The sequence below is a fragment of the Bubalus kerabau genome, chromosome 1 (assembly GCF_029407905.1).
Source record: "Bubalus kerabau isolate K-KA32 ecotype Philippines breed swamp buffalo chromosome 1, PCC_UOA_SB_1v2, whole genome shotgun sequence".
In the NCBI taxonomy this organism is placed as follows: domain Eukaryota; kingdom Metazoa; phylum Chordata; class Mammalia; order Artiodactyla; family Bovidae; genus Bubalus; species Bubalus kerabau.
In genome coordinates this window covers 108510962-108524175 of record NC_073624.1, presented here as the reverse complement: position 1 = coordinate 108524175, position 13214 = coordinate 108510962, and positions in this window count along the sequence as shown.

The following is a 13214-nucleotide window of genomic DNA, read 5'->3' as shown; positions in this document are numbered from 1 at the left end:
GCTACAGTCAAGACAGAAAAAAAATCTTATTTGTGTTGATTTTCTATCTCCCTCTCTACTTTGGATATTTTAATTCAACACCATGAAAAAGTGAATGGGAGATTTCTTTATATTAGATGTTAAATCAAGGAACAGATTTGCTATATATCATGTCTTAAAATACCCTCAATATAAATGTTGTGCTCATGGCCATTATTAACAGCCATCTTCATTCTTGACTCTCGTTTGGACATTTTAGTGAGAAGATGCAGTTTTAGCAAATGCTGCTAGCTTAAAAAAAAAAAAAAAAGCACAAAGTGATATAAATGTTACATTTTTAGGTAGAGTTTCACTTTAAAAGCTATTTTTAAGTAGGAGGATTGCTTTTAACTGGAAACCAGAAAACCTGCCAAGCATATGTCATAAGTGGATATTTTTAAAAAATGTTAGTAAATTCAGTCACTGATTGATATGCTTTGAAAGACTGTTCACTTAGGAGAAATCCCTGTTTGCAATGCTAGAGCATAAGATGGAAAAGGAGAGGAAATAAACTAGCTTAAATCATTTACAGAAGATTTGCAGGGGCAGTAATAATTTTACCTTTAAAAAATTATCAGTGAATGAAATTAGTGCTGGTGAAACCAAGGGATGGAAGCCAAGTACATGTTGGCTGGTGTTCAGTCTATTGCCTCACATCTCTGCCAACAATACTTAGCTCTGACCTTGAAACACCTGTTTGTTAGAAAGGACTGTCTGTCAAATTGAAATACGTAAAAATTCCTCTGTGCTTTGAGAATGAATAATAGAATGAAGTCCTAAACTCTCTTTTCTTCTATAATCTGAGCAGTTAAACAAAATTTTTAATGATTAAGCTAATTGATTAGTTCATTAGCCATTTTTTCAGTTACCAGATCTTGTGTTTATAGGAAAAATATTATTTTAAAATGTAAAACAAACCAAATAAAAACTTCCTAAGGGAGAATTAGAAATTGTACAGTATTTATTTATTTAATGCATTTAATTAATTTATATATTATAGTATATATGTATATATATAATTGAATCACTTTTCTATATACTTAACACATTATAAATCAACCATACTATTGATTTTTAAGATTAAATTTTTTAGATTTTTAAAATTAAGATTTTTAAGATTAATCTTTTTAAGATTATTCTCCATTATAGGTTATTATAAGATATTGAATATAGTTCCCTATGCTCTGCAGTAGATTCTTCCATTATCCTTCTCCACCTTTCCCCTTTGGTAACCATAAGAATACTTTCTATTCTGTGAGTCTCTTTCCATTTTGTAAATAAGTTCATTTATATATATATATATTTTAGATTCCACATATAAGTGGTACAATGTGATACTTGTCTTTCTCTCTCTGACTTCCTTTACATAGTATGATAATCTCCATGTCCATCCCTTTAGGTGTAAGTGTTATTATTTCTTTTTTATGGCTGAGTAGTATTCCATTGTAAATAGAGAACAGTTTTGCCACAAATCACATATCCTTTTTTTGGGGGGGGTAGTCCATCACCTAGAGTAAAGGGAACAAACCAAACAAATGGGACCTAATTGAACTTAAAATCTTTTATGCAGCAAAATAAACCCTAAACAATGCAAAAAGTAAGCCTATGGAAGGGTGAAAATACTTGCAAACAATGCAACTGACAAGGGATTAATCTCAACATAAACAGTTCATGCACCTCAATTTTCCAAAAAACAAACCCAGCCAAGAAATGGGCTGAAGATATAAACAGACATTTCTCCAAGAAATACAGATGGTCAACAGACACATGAAACAATGCTCAGTATTGCTTATTATTAGAGAAATGGAAACCAAAAGTATAATGAGGTACCACCTCAGACTAGTCAGGATGGCCATCATTAAAAAGTCTACTATAGCACCGGGAACTCTACTCGGTATTCTGTAATAACCTATATAGGAAAAGAGCCTGAAAAAGAATATATGTATATAGCCTTTTTTATATTACATATATGTATATATATATATATTTGCTGTAAACCTGAAACTAATACAACACTGTAAATTAACTATATGCCAATTAAATAAAAATTTAAAAATATTTAAGTCTGTAAGTAATAAATGCCTAATAGGGTGTGAAGAAAGGAAAACCCTCCTAAACAGTTGGTGGGAATGTAAATTTGTGTATATATTTTTTCACTTTTCCAATTAAATTTAAATTCAATTTGTCAACATCCACAAAATTGCTTAATGAGATTTTGTTTGGAATTGTATTGAACAATAGCTACTTATTTTGATGCATAATCATTGACCATATAAATGATTTTTATAAACAAATACAGGCAAGCAATACATGCATGTGTGCTTGTTGAAAATATTTTAAAAATATAGAACTAATTATTACTTTATTGTACAGATGTAATTGTAATTTCAGTACCTTGGTGTACTTGTGCACAATTATCTGTGTATTTACAAATGCACACTTCATTTGTGCACAACCTTGATGGATTTAGAGGAGAGAGAACATTGAGAGAATGAATTAGAGAAATTGTCATTTTATATTCACTTTATTTTACTATCTCTATTGTTCTAAAAAAACTTTTGCTGGGAAAAAAAGTGAAAGTTTGCTCAGCTAATCCCCACATATGTAGGCATTAATGTGTGTGGGTGCTAAGTCACTTTAGTCATGTCTATGGACTATAGCCTGCCAGACTCCTCTGTCTATGAGGATTCTCCAGACAAGAATACTGGAGTGGGTTGCCATGCCTTCCCCCCTAAAATCTTCCTGACTTAGGAATGAAACCACATATCTTATGACTCCTGCATTCACAGGTGGATTCACAGTGCTGCTACCTGGGAGGCCCATAGACATTAGTATTCTGTGCAAAATTCTTAATTATGGAGTTTAATATAAAAGTTCTGTACATGCAGGTGTATCCATCAGGAATATTTCTTTAATGCAGTATATTTATTTTTATGCACATACATAAAACTGTAGTGTAAATATAAATTGAATTAAGAAATGATGTGGAAAAATTAGAAGACAGTTTGTTCTCTAAAAGAAATATTTCTCTAGAAATTTTGTACTTAGTGTAATTAATTATTGTCTCTTAACTTGTTTGAATCAGTTTATAAGGATTAGGAAAAAAAGTTTGAGTATCACAGCATACAAAAACAACTTGTGCCTTACAAAATGAAAAGGATCATTTATTTCTTGGATCCTGGATTACCTGGTTTTCTTGGTACAAGCTTCTGAGTTGTGTAAAAAATATGCATTTGTTTCTCATTTTTTTCCTAGACTCTAAATAAATTTTATCATGTGCCTAAAATGAAACACATTGTAAATATTTAAAATGTCTCATCTTATGGGCAAAAATGTAGAGTAAATGCACTTTTCCCTGAATTAAGGTGTTTTTTCAAATGTTTGGCAGAGTATACATTCATATTCAGACTGAATTTTTTCTTTTCTGTCTTTAACTTAAATACACACATGCAAGTTCAGTTATTTAAAAGAGGAAGGTATGATTCATTAATGGTGATTTTAAAATGATCTCAAGTCTCCTTGGCATCAAAAACATCCTTCCTAAGCAACTTTTTAATTAACCAATTGTAAATACATCTGTAATGTGGAGAGATTTAAATTTCTAGCAAATTATATATGGACCTGAAAATTAAGAAATTATATTTGGCATTACCCATTTTTAGTTAAATTGATCCTAAACCTTAGGAATATAGATGAAAATGTGATTCCAATTCTGTAGTTATTGAAAAAAATAAAACCTGCAGTAATTTACATTTTGTGTTTAATGCCTCTAAAAGCTATAACATTAGCATTTCCTACAACTTATTTTTAAACTTAAAAACCTATTTTCTCCTTAAGAATTTGAAGCAAACTCTAGCAGGTAATTTTTAACTTTCCTTTGAAAAGTGAAGGTGGGTTTCCCTGGTGGCTCAAATGGTAAAGAAGCTGCCCACAATGCAGGAGAAACGGGTTTGATCCTTGGGTCAGGAAGATCCCCTGGAGAAGGCAATGGCAAGCCACTCCGCATTCTTGCCTAGAAAATTCCGTGGACAGAGGAGCCATTGCTTAGTCATGTCCAACTCTGCAACCCTATGGAATGTAGCTCTGCAGGCTCCTCTATCCATGGAAGTTTCCAAGCAAGAATACTGGAGTGGGTAGCCATTCCTTTCTCCAGGGCTTCTTCCCCAGCCAGGGATCAAAACCTCATCTCCTGTGGCTCCTGCACTGCAGGTGGCTTCTTTATAATCTGAGCCAGCTGTTGTAATATTTTGTATAAATGATGCCAAGAGGCAACTCACTGGAAAAGACCCTCATGTTGGGAAAGTTCAGTTCAGTCACTCAGTCATGTCCGACTCTTTGTGACCCCATGGACTGCATCACACCAGGCTTCCCTGTCCACCACCAACTCCTGGAGCTTGCTCAAACTCATGTCCATCAGGTTGGTGATGCCATCCAACCATCTCATCTTCTGTCACCCCCTTCTCTTTCTACCTTCAATTTTTCCCAGCATCAGGGTCTTTTCCAAGGAGTTAGTTCTTTGTATCAGGTGGCCAAAGTATTGGAGCTTCTGCTTCAGCATCAGTCCTTTCAATGAATATTCAGGACTGATTTCCTTTAGGATTGACTGGTTGGATCTCTTTGCAGTCCAAGGGACTCTCAAGAGTCTTCCCCAACACCACAGTTCAAAAGCATCAATTCTTCGGTGCTTAGTTTTCTTTATAGTCCAACTCGCACTTCCATACATGACTCCTGGAAAATCCATAGCTTTGACTAGATGGACCTTTGTCAGCAAAGTATTGTCTCTGCTTTTTCATATGCTGTCTAGGTTGATCATAGCTTTTCTTCCAAAAAGCAAGTGTCTTTTAATGTTGGGAAAGAGTTAAGGTAAAAGAGTAAGGGAGCAGCAGGGGATGAGTTGGTTAGGTTGCATCAGTGACTCTATGGACATGATTTTGAGCAAACTCAGGAAGCTACTGGGTGATAGAGGAGCCTGTCGTGCTGCAGTCCATAGGGTTGTAAAGAGTTGAACACAACTTAATGACTGAGCAACAACAGCATTGAGTAATAATAATGCTACACACCTGGAAGAAATGAATAAACTTTTCACAAGAGGACAGCATCTTTAAACAGTTGTTGTTCAGTTGCTGTCATTTCCAATGTTTCTGAACATATCCTTTTGATATTTTTCTCTTGCTCACAGACTTGTTGCTACAAAACTACTAAGATAAAAATTCTCATATGTACTTTTAGTATACAAATTAAGACCCTCTCCTCCCCAGGTTATATTAATATGTCTAAAAATAGAAGTATCTGAAAAATAAGGTATTGTCAAATTATTTTTCATCAGTGTTTCTCTGTTGCACCTGCTTATCAACTATTACAATATTCAGATTTCTTTTAAAAAAATTTACTGACCTATTACATTTAAGTAGAAGCATTGTTTTATTCTATTTCTGATTATAAATTAACTAAAAAAATTTCACTTGATTCTTGATTATTTGTATGCCTTCTCCTCAAATAACTTTAGAAAAATTCATCTGTTTTTCTTTGGGCTGTTTATCTTTGTCTTAAAAATGTGTGAACTATATTGTACACATGTATAAACTACATACTATAATGTACAGCATATGACACATACATATATTCTTTAGTGTGTATATGTATGTATATACATTCATAATGTGACTCTTTTAGATATGTATGGCATTGTATTTTCCCAGTTTGAGTCTTGTCTTTTTACTCTTCTTATGACATCCTTAATATTTAGATATTTGTAATTTTAGAAATGTAGAACTTAATATAATTTCTGTTGGTTTGTGTCCTTTCTTAATTTAACTTTTTTGATGTGGTACATTTTTTAAAGTATTTATTGAATTTTTTGCAGTACTGTTTCTGTTTTATGTTGTGATTTTTTGCCCTTGAGGCATGTGAGATCTTAGCTCCCCAACCAGGGATTGAACCCGCATCCCCTGCAATGAAAGGCAAAATCTTCCAATTGGAAGGCAAAGTCTTCCACTAACCACCAAGGAGGTCCCTCCTTTCCTAATTAAAAAATCACAGATTTATGTGCATATACTCTATATATGGAGCAGAAACTCCAGTGCTTCGGTCACCTAATTGGAAGAACCGAGTCATTGGAAAAGAACTTGATGCTGGGAAAGACTGAGGGCAGAAGAGGGTGGCAGGGGATGAGATGGTTGAGTGTCATGACTGACTCAAAGGACACAAGTTTGAACAAACTCCAGGAGACAGTGACGCATAGGAAAACCTGGAGTGCTGTAGTACATGGGGTTGCAGAGTTGGACAAGACTTAGCGACTGAAAAACAACTCTATATATGTAGACTATATATATTTAAACTTGTATAGACTTTCCTTTAACATTTAAGTAATGAAAATGTTATAATTTTATTTTTCAGTGTGGCTTACTGTCTATTTAATAGGACTTCGTTTCATTAATGATCTTTTATGCCAACCGCTGTTTATGGTATTTCCAGAAGATATTAAACTGTTCCTAATCTCTTTATTTAATCTAATCTATTCCTGTCCCAGTGATATGCTGTTCCTGTGTTACTTAATATAGCTTTATATTCTCAGGATATACATCTTTGAATATACTGGGGATTTTATTCATTTTTAACTTCCATTGGAACTCTAAGTTTTTCTGTTAAATGTCCCTCTCTATAAACGTCAGTCCTCTTCACTTATATTTTATGTTTTCTTTTCCTTTATATCTTATACTAAATTTTTATGCTTTTTCCTCTCAGTAATTATCTATTCAATTGAGTCTAACCTGATGTTAAATCCTCCTATATTCCACTTCTAATATTTTTAATTTCTAGAAATTGTATATGGTCTTTTCCGAAACAAAATGATGGATATTTTCATCATTCCCTTATCCTTTTTTTTCTTTTTAATTTTTTTTCATGGAAAGACATTAATTTAATTTTATTTTATTTTTAATATAAATTTACTTATTTTAATTGGAGGCTAATTACTTTATAATATTGTACTGGTTTTGCCATACATCAACGTGAATCCACCACGGGGTGTACATGCATTCCCCATCCTGAATCCCCCTCTCACCTCTCTCCCTGTACCATCTCTCTGGGTCATCCCAGTGCACCAGCCCCAAGCATCCTGTATCATGCATCAAACCTGGTCTAGCGATTTGTTTCACATATGATATTATACATGTTTCAGTACCATTCTCCCAAATCATCCCACCCTCTCCCTCTCCCACAGAGTCCAAAAGACTGTTCTATACATCTGTGTCTCTTTTGCTGTCTCGCATACAGGGTCATCGTTACCATGTTTCTAAATTCCATATATATGCATTAGTATACTGTATTGGTGTTTTTCTTTCTGGCTTTCTTCACTCTGTATAATAGGCTCCAGTATCATCCACCTCATTAGAACTGATTCAAATGTATTTTTTAATGGCTGAGTAATACTCCACTGTGTATGTACCACAGGTTTCTTATCCATTCATCTGCTGATGGACATCTAGGTTGCTTCCATGTCATGGCTATTATAAACAGTTCTGCGATGAACATTGGGGTACACGTGTCTCTTTCAATTCTGGTTTCCTCAGTGTGTATGCCCAGTAATGGGATTGCAGGGTCATAAGACAGTTCTATTTCCAGTTTTTTAAGGAATCTCCACACTGTTTTCCATAGTGGCTGTACTAGTTTGCATTCCCACCAACAGTGTAAGAGGGTTCCCTTTTCTCCACACCCTCTCCAGCATTTATTGCTTGTAGACTTTTGGATCACAGCCATTCTGACTGGCATAAAACGATACCTCATTGTGGTTTTGATTTGCATTTCTCTGATAATGAGTGATGTTGAGCATCTTTTCATGTGTTTGTTAGCCATCTGTATGTCTTCTTTGGAGAAGTGTCTATTTAGTTTTTTGGCCCATTTTTTGATTGGGTCATTTATTTTTCTAGAGTTGAGCTGCAGGAGTTACTTGTATATTTTTGATATTAAGTTTTTGTCTCATTTTATTTTAAATATACCAGTGTGTACATGTCAATCCCAAACTCCCAATCTGTCCTCCCCTACCCCCACTCTTTTTTCCTGGTAACCATAACTTTGTTCTTTAAGTCTGTGAGTCTGTTTTATAAATAAATTCATTTACATTGTTTTTGTTTAGATTCTGCATATAAGGCATGTCATATGATATCTGTCTTTCTCTGTCTGACTTATTTCACTTAGTATGATGATCTTCAATTCCATCCGTATTATGGCAAATGAAAGTATTTCACTCTCTTTGATGTGAATAATATGCTATTATATATATTATATGTACCATATCTTCTTTATCCATTCATCTGCTGTTGGACATTTAGGTTTCTTCCATGATTTGGCTCTTGTAAACAGTGTTTCAGTGAACAATGGGGTGCATGTATCTTTTCAAACTATATTTTTCCATGGGATATATTCCCAAGAGTGGAATTGCTGGATCATATGATAGATCTCTTTTTAGTATTTTAAGGAAACTTTATAGCAATCTCCATACTGGCTGCGCAAGCTTAGATTTCCACTAACATTTTAGGAGAGTTCTGTTTTCTCCACACCCAGTCCAACATTTATTGTTTGCAAATTTTCATGTGGTGGCCATTCTGACTGGTATGAGATGAAGTCCCTTTGTAGTTTTGATTTGCATTTCTCCAATAACTGATGATGTTGAGTGTCTTTTCCTGTGTCTCTTGGCTATCTGTATGTCTTTGGAGAAATGCCTCCTTAGGTCTTCTGCCCATTTTTTGATTGGCTTGTTTGTTTATTTTTTTGATATGGAGCTACATGAGCTGTTTGCAAATTTTGGAGATTAATCCCTTGTCAGTAACATTGTTTACAAATATTTTCTCTCATTCTGTGTGATGTCTTCTTATTTTGTTTATGGTTTTCTTTGCTAGGCTAAAGTTTTTGAGTTTAATTAAATCCTATTTGTTTATTTTTTGTATTTATTTCCATTACTCTGGGAGATGAATTGTAAAATATATCACTGCAATTTACATCAGAGTATGTTCTGCCTGTTTTCCTCTAAGAGTTTTACAGTGTCCAATTTTATGGTTAGATCTTTAATATATTTTGAGTTTATTTTTTTACATGGTGTTAAAAAATGTTCAAATTTCACTTTTTTTTTTTTTTTTTTTACTGGGAAGCTGTCCAGTTTTCTCAGCAGAATTTTTGGAAGAGACTGTTGTAGTCCTGCCTCATTGGTCACATATTAATTGGCCATACATGTGTGGGTTTCTTTCTGGGCTTCCTATCATTTTCCTTATTTCATTGTTGTTGTTTAGTCACTAAGTTGTGTCTGACTCTTTTGTGACCTCATTGATTGTAGCCTGTCAGACTCTTCTATCCATGGGATTTTCCAGGCAAAAATGTGAGAGTGGGTTGTCATTTGTTTCTCCAGGGGACCTTCTTGATCCAGGGATGAAAGCTGTGTCTCCTGCACCGGCAGGTGGATTCTTTACCACTGAGCATGCATGCTCCGTCGCTTCAGTCCTGTCCAACTTTTTGCGATCCCACGGACTGTAGCCTGCAAGGCTTCTCTGTCCATGGGATTCTCCAGGCAAGAATACTGGAGTGGATTGCCATTGCCTTCTCAAGGGGAATCTTCCCGACCCAGGGATGGAACCCCCATCTTTTACATCTCCTGCATTGGCAGGCGGGTTCTTTACTACCAGCGCCACCTGGGAGCCAACAGGGAAGCTTTGTTTATTCCATGCTTTCTTCTTAAGCCTCTGTTATTTTTTTTTTAACAAAGTAAAGATATTTATTTAATAATTGTTTTATAATTCTTACATCTCTGCAAGTCTGAATTTGCTGCCTGATATTTCTTGGCTTTGTGTACCTTGGTTTTGTGTATGTGTTGTGACTTGCTTTTTTCACTTTATTCTACCTGTTAGAATCTTTGACACATGCAGAAAACTTATACTTTTGCTTCTACCCGGCATATGGGTTACACAAATCTAAGAACAGTTTAAAAGGGAAATATTTGTTATAGACTTGGAGAAACAACATAGATTTTGTGAATTTGTTACCATGGTTAGATGAGGTCTGTTTCGTGATTATAATCTTTAGGGTGGATTTATTTTACCCTTTAAAAAACCCCAATTCATGTGAGACTGTCAAAATCCATTGCTGTCTCTCCTATGGAATGAAACTATTTCCTGGCCTTTGTGGTCCAATCTATATATCAGGGGATTCTATTAGTTATTTAACCCTGGGAAAACTCTAGACATTATTTCTTGCTATTTATCTCCCCAAATTCTTCTCACTCCTCATAAACCTCTCAGATTGAAAAATTTCAGGTGACCATGTTTTAGCAGAAACCCTCTGGATGAGAAGTCAACTTCTGAATTTTGAATTTGCTCCCTCCAAAAGATCCCCTTTTTAACTTTGTTTGGCTTTTGCTATTCCCCTGTATTCTTGGTAACTTGACAATGCATTTAAAATGAAAATTTCATAGAATATAAGATATAAAAAGTTAAAAGAATTTTTAGTTGCTTAATGTAAATATCATCCAGGGTATTTATCCAATCTTCTGTATTTTACAAAATAGAAAAATTATCTTCATTTTGTTCCTATGTTTATGCCATGTATTATTAGAGTACCTTATTAGAGGACATATATTAAAATACAAAGAAAATATGCATATGTGAAACCAAAGTCCTCTTTCCTGCTGGCTCATACAGTAAAGAATCTGCCTGCAATGCAGGAGACTAGGTTCAATCCCTGTGTTGGGAAGCTCCCTTGGAAGAGGGAATGGCTACCCACTCCAGTATTCTTGCTTGGAGAATTCCATGGACAGAGGAACCTGAGAGGCTACAGTCCATGGGATTTCGAAGAGTCAAACACGACTGAGTGACTAACTGAAACGAATAGAAAGAAGAATGAAATGCAAAGAAAAAGATATAAATAAAATTTAATTATACTTTATGGACTACTGAAAACTGTGGGGGAAAAAGAGTGATATAAAATTATTTTCAACAGTATGAATTAAAAATAAATCTGATTTTTAAAAAAAGTTTCAAAGAAGAAATACTTGACTCAATCTTCATCCTTGTAACTGCTGACATTTTTTCCCTCCTTATTATACATTTACAGGTTATTTCTTCAACATAAGTGCAATTAAGACTTGATAGAGCACTTGAAAGATCTTATGTTGGTCTTTCTTATCTGCTTGATATAATATAATATTATATGACTAATTAAATATAAAAACTTGAGCATAATTTATTCTGCTTTCAGGGTTTTCTTTTTCATTTGTTCCCTTCTTAAATACTTTAAATTTAAATAAAAGACACTTCTTTTAGAAATTCCACCACAATATATACATGAATTTCCAGGGAAGAAGCATATCCTAAGATGTATAAATAGATGATTTTACTACAAATAATTCCTTAGATACATATACAGTTTCAGCAATCAATATCTATTTGGGCAAAATATGTCCTGTGAGCTTAAGATGATGCTGTCCATTCCAGTAAAAGGAGAGTCTTACTATAGCAAAGTATGTCTATTATTGTGTTGTCTTTGGCAACAGAAAATGCTGGAAAAGAAAATAATTATGCAGTTCATTGATAGGTAAAATTATTTTTTTTCTACTGACAGCATGGCTACCATGACATTGAATATTTCACAATAGATCTGTGTGCTGATAAAGACTCATGTTGATGTATTTCTTAAATATTTAATTTGAAATGCAAATTTATTGGACAGAAATCAATTACTTTGTGTGTCTTTCCAAGTAGTATGCACAAGTGGTTATGTATTTTTCCCATTCTCCTAAGCTTTCCTTTGATCATCATTGAAATGCTATTTATATAGAGAAGATCTTCTATTGGTGAATAAATTTTTCCCCTAAGGTTTTCCAGTGCCTTTAGTATTGATATACTGGGGAGAAAGAAAGATTATGAAAATTAATGATACAGATCAACAAGTTTTGTCTTTTCCCTTTTTCCCATGTGTATATTAAGCTAGCACTTAAATACACACAGTTGCACTAGAGAAAATTTTACTGGCAATTACGTTGCAAAAGACTGCCAACCCTTTATAATCAATAAAAAGTAGTAACTGTGTCCATGGTAACTTTGTTAAAAATTGGTTGCAACAGTGAGACCAAAACCTGAAATAATTTTATGAAAATGTGAAGATGTAGAATATCTCATTTTCATTATTAAAATTCCCACTATCTGGTGCCTTAATTTATAACTTTTATACTATTTACTCAAAGTGGCTGTATTTTACAAAGAAAAAAATCATGATGTTTCACAATAAGTAAACATGTCTTAGTAAACATGTCAAAACATGTTTATAGCTGTCTAAATGAATAATCTTAATGTGATAGGGAAGAAACTTTTCTGTGGATTAATGATGCTGTTATAAGGCAGACAAGAAATTCATTGCTTTGTATGATAAATGTATTTTTAAAAACACTGGCTAAAAATGGGTATTTTAATAACCAAGTCGTTTAATACTCTAAACAGTTGCCATTTAAAAACAATCTGATATAAATTTATTTTAAAGAGAATGTAGTATAAATCTCATTTAAAAGAAAATAATCAGTACTTTTGTACATTACATAGTTTTACCAGTGAATCTCTCTTTACAGAGATACAGAATTCAACATAAAGCAATTAATGGAGAACTTTAACAATTTCTAAACTTATACTTGGGCTTTCATTTTATGGTAACATGAAATTTGTATTATAAAGTAAATAGAACTAGTGTGTTTCAATTTGGAATCTGATTCTCTTTCGTGTTTGCTGCTGAGTAACTTGATAATTTGTTTAAGGTCAGCACATAATGAAAGAGCTGAAAGACTCTGATTTCCTCCCCACCCCACCTAAGGCACAAAGAACAGAAATAGTACTTTTCTCAGCCTAAATTTTTCTCAAAGAAAATCTTGAGAAAATATAATCTCAGGGAGCAGGAGTGCAAGCCATGGGGAGTGAAAATGAGAAAGGTGAAAAAGGCAACATAAGGATATTATATGGATTTGACAAGTAGCTTTCCTGGTAATTCAGACAGTAAGAAGCCTGCCTGCAATATGGGAGACCCAAGTTTGATCCCTGGGTTGGGAAGATCGCCTGGAGGAGGGCATGGAACCCACTCCAGTATTCTTGTCTGGAGAATCCATGAACTGTAGCTGGAATCTGGCCGGCTATAATCCATGGGGTCAGAAAGAGTCAGACACGACTGAG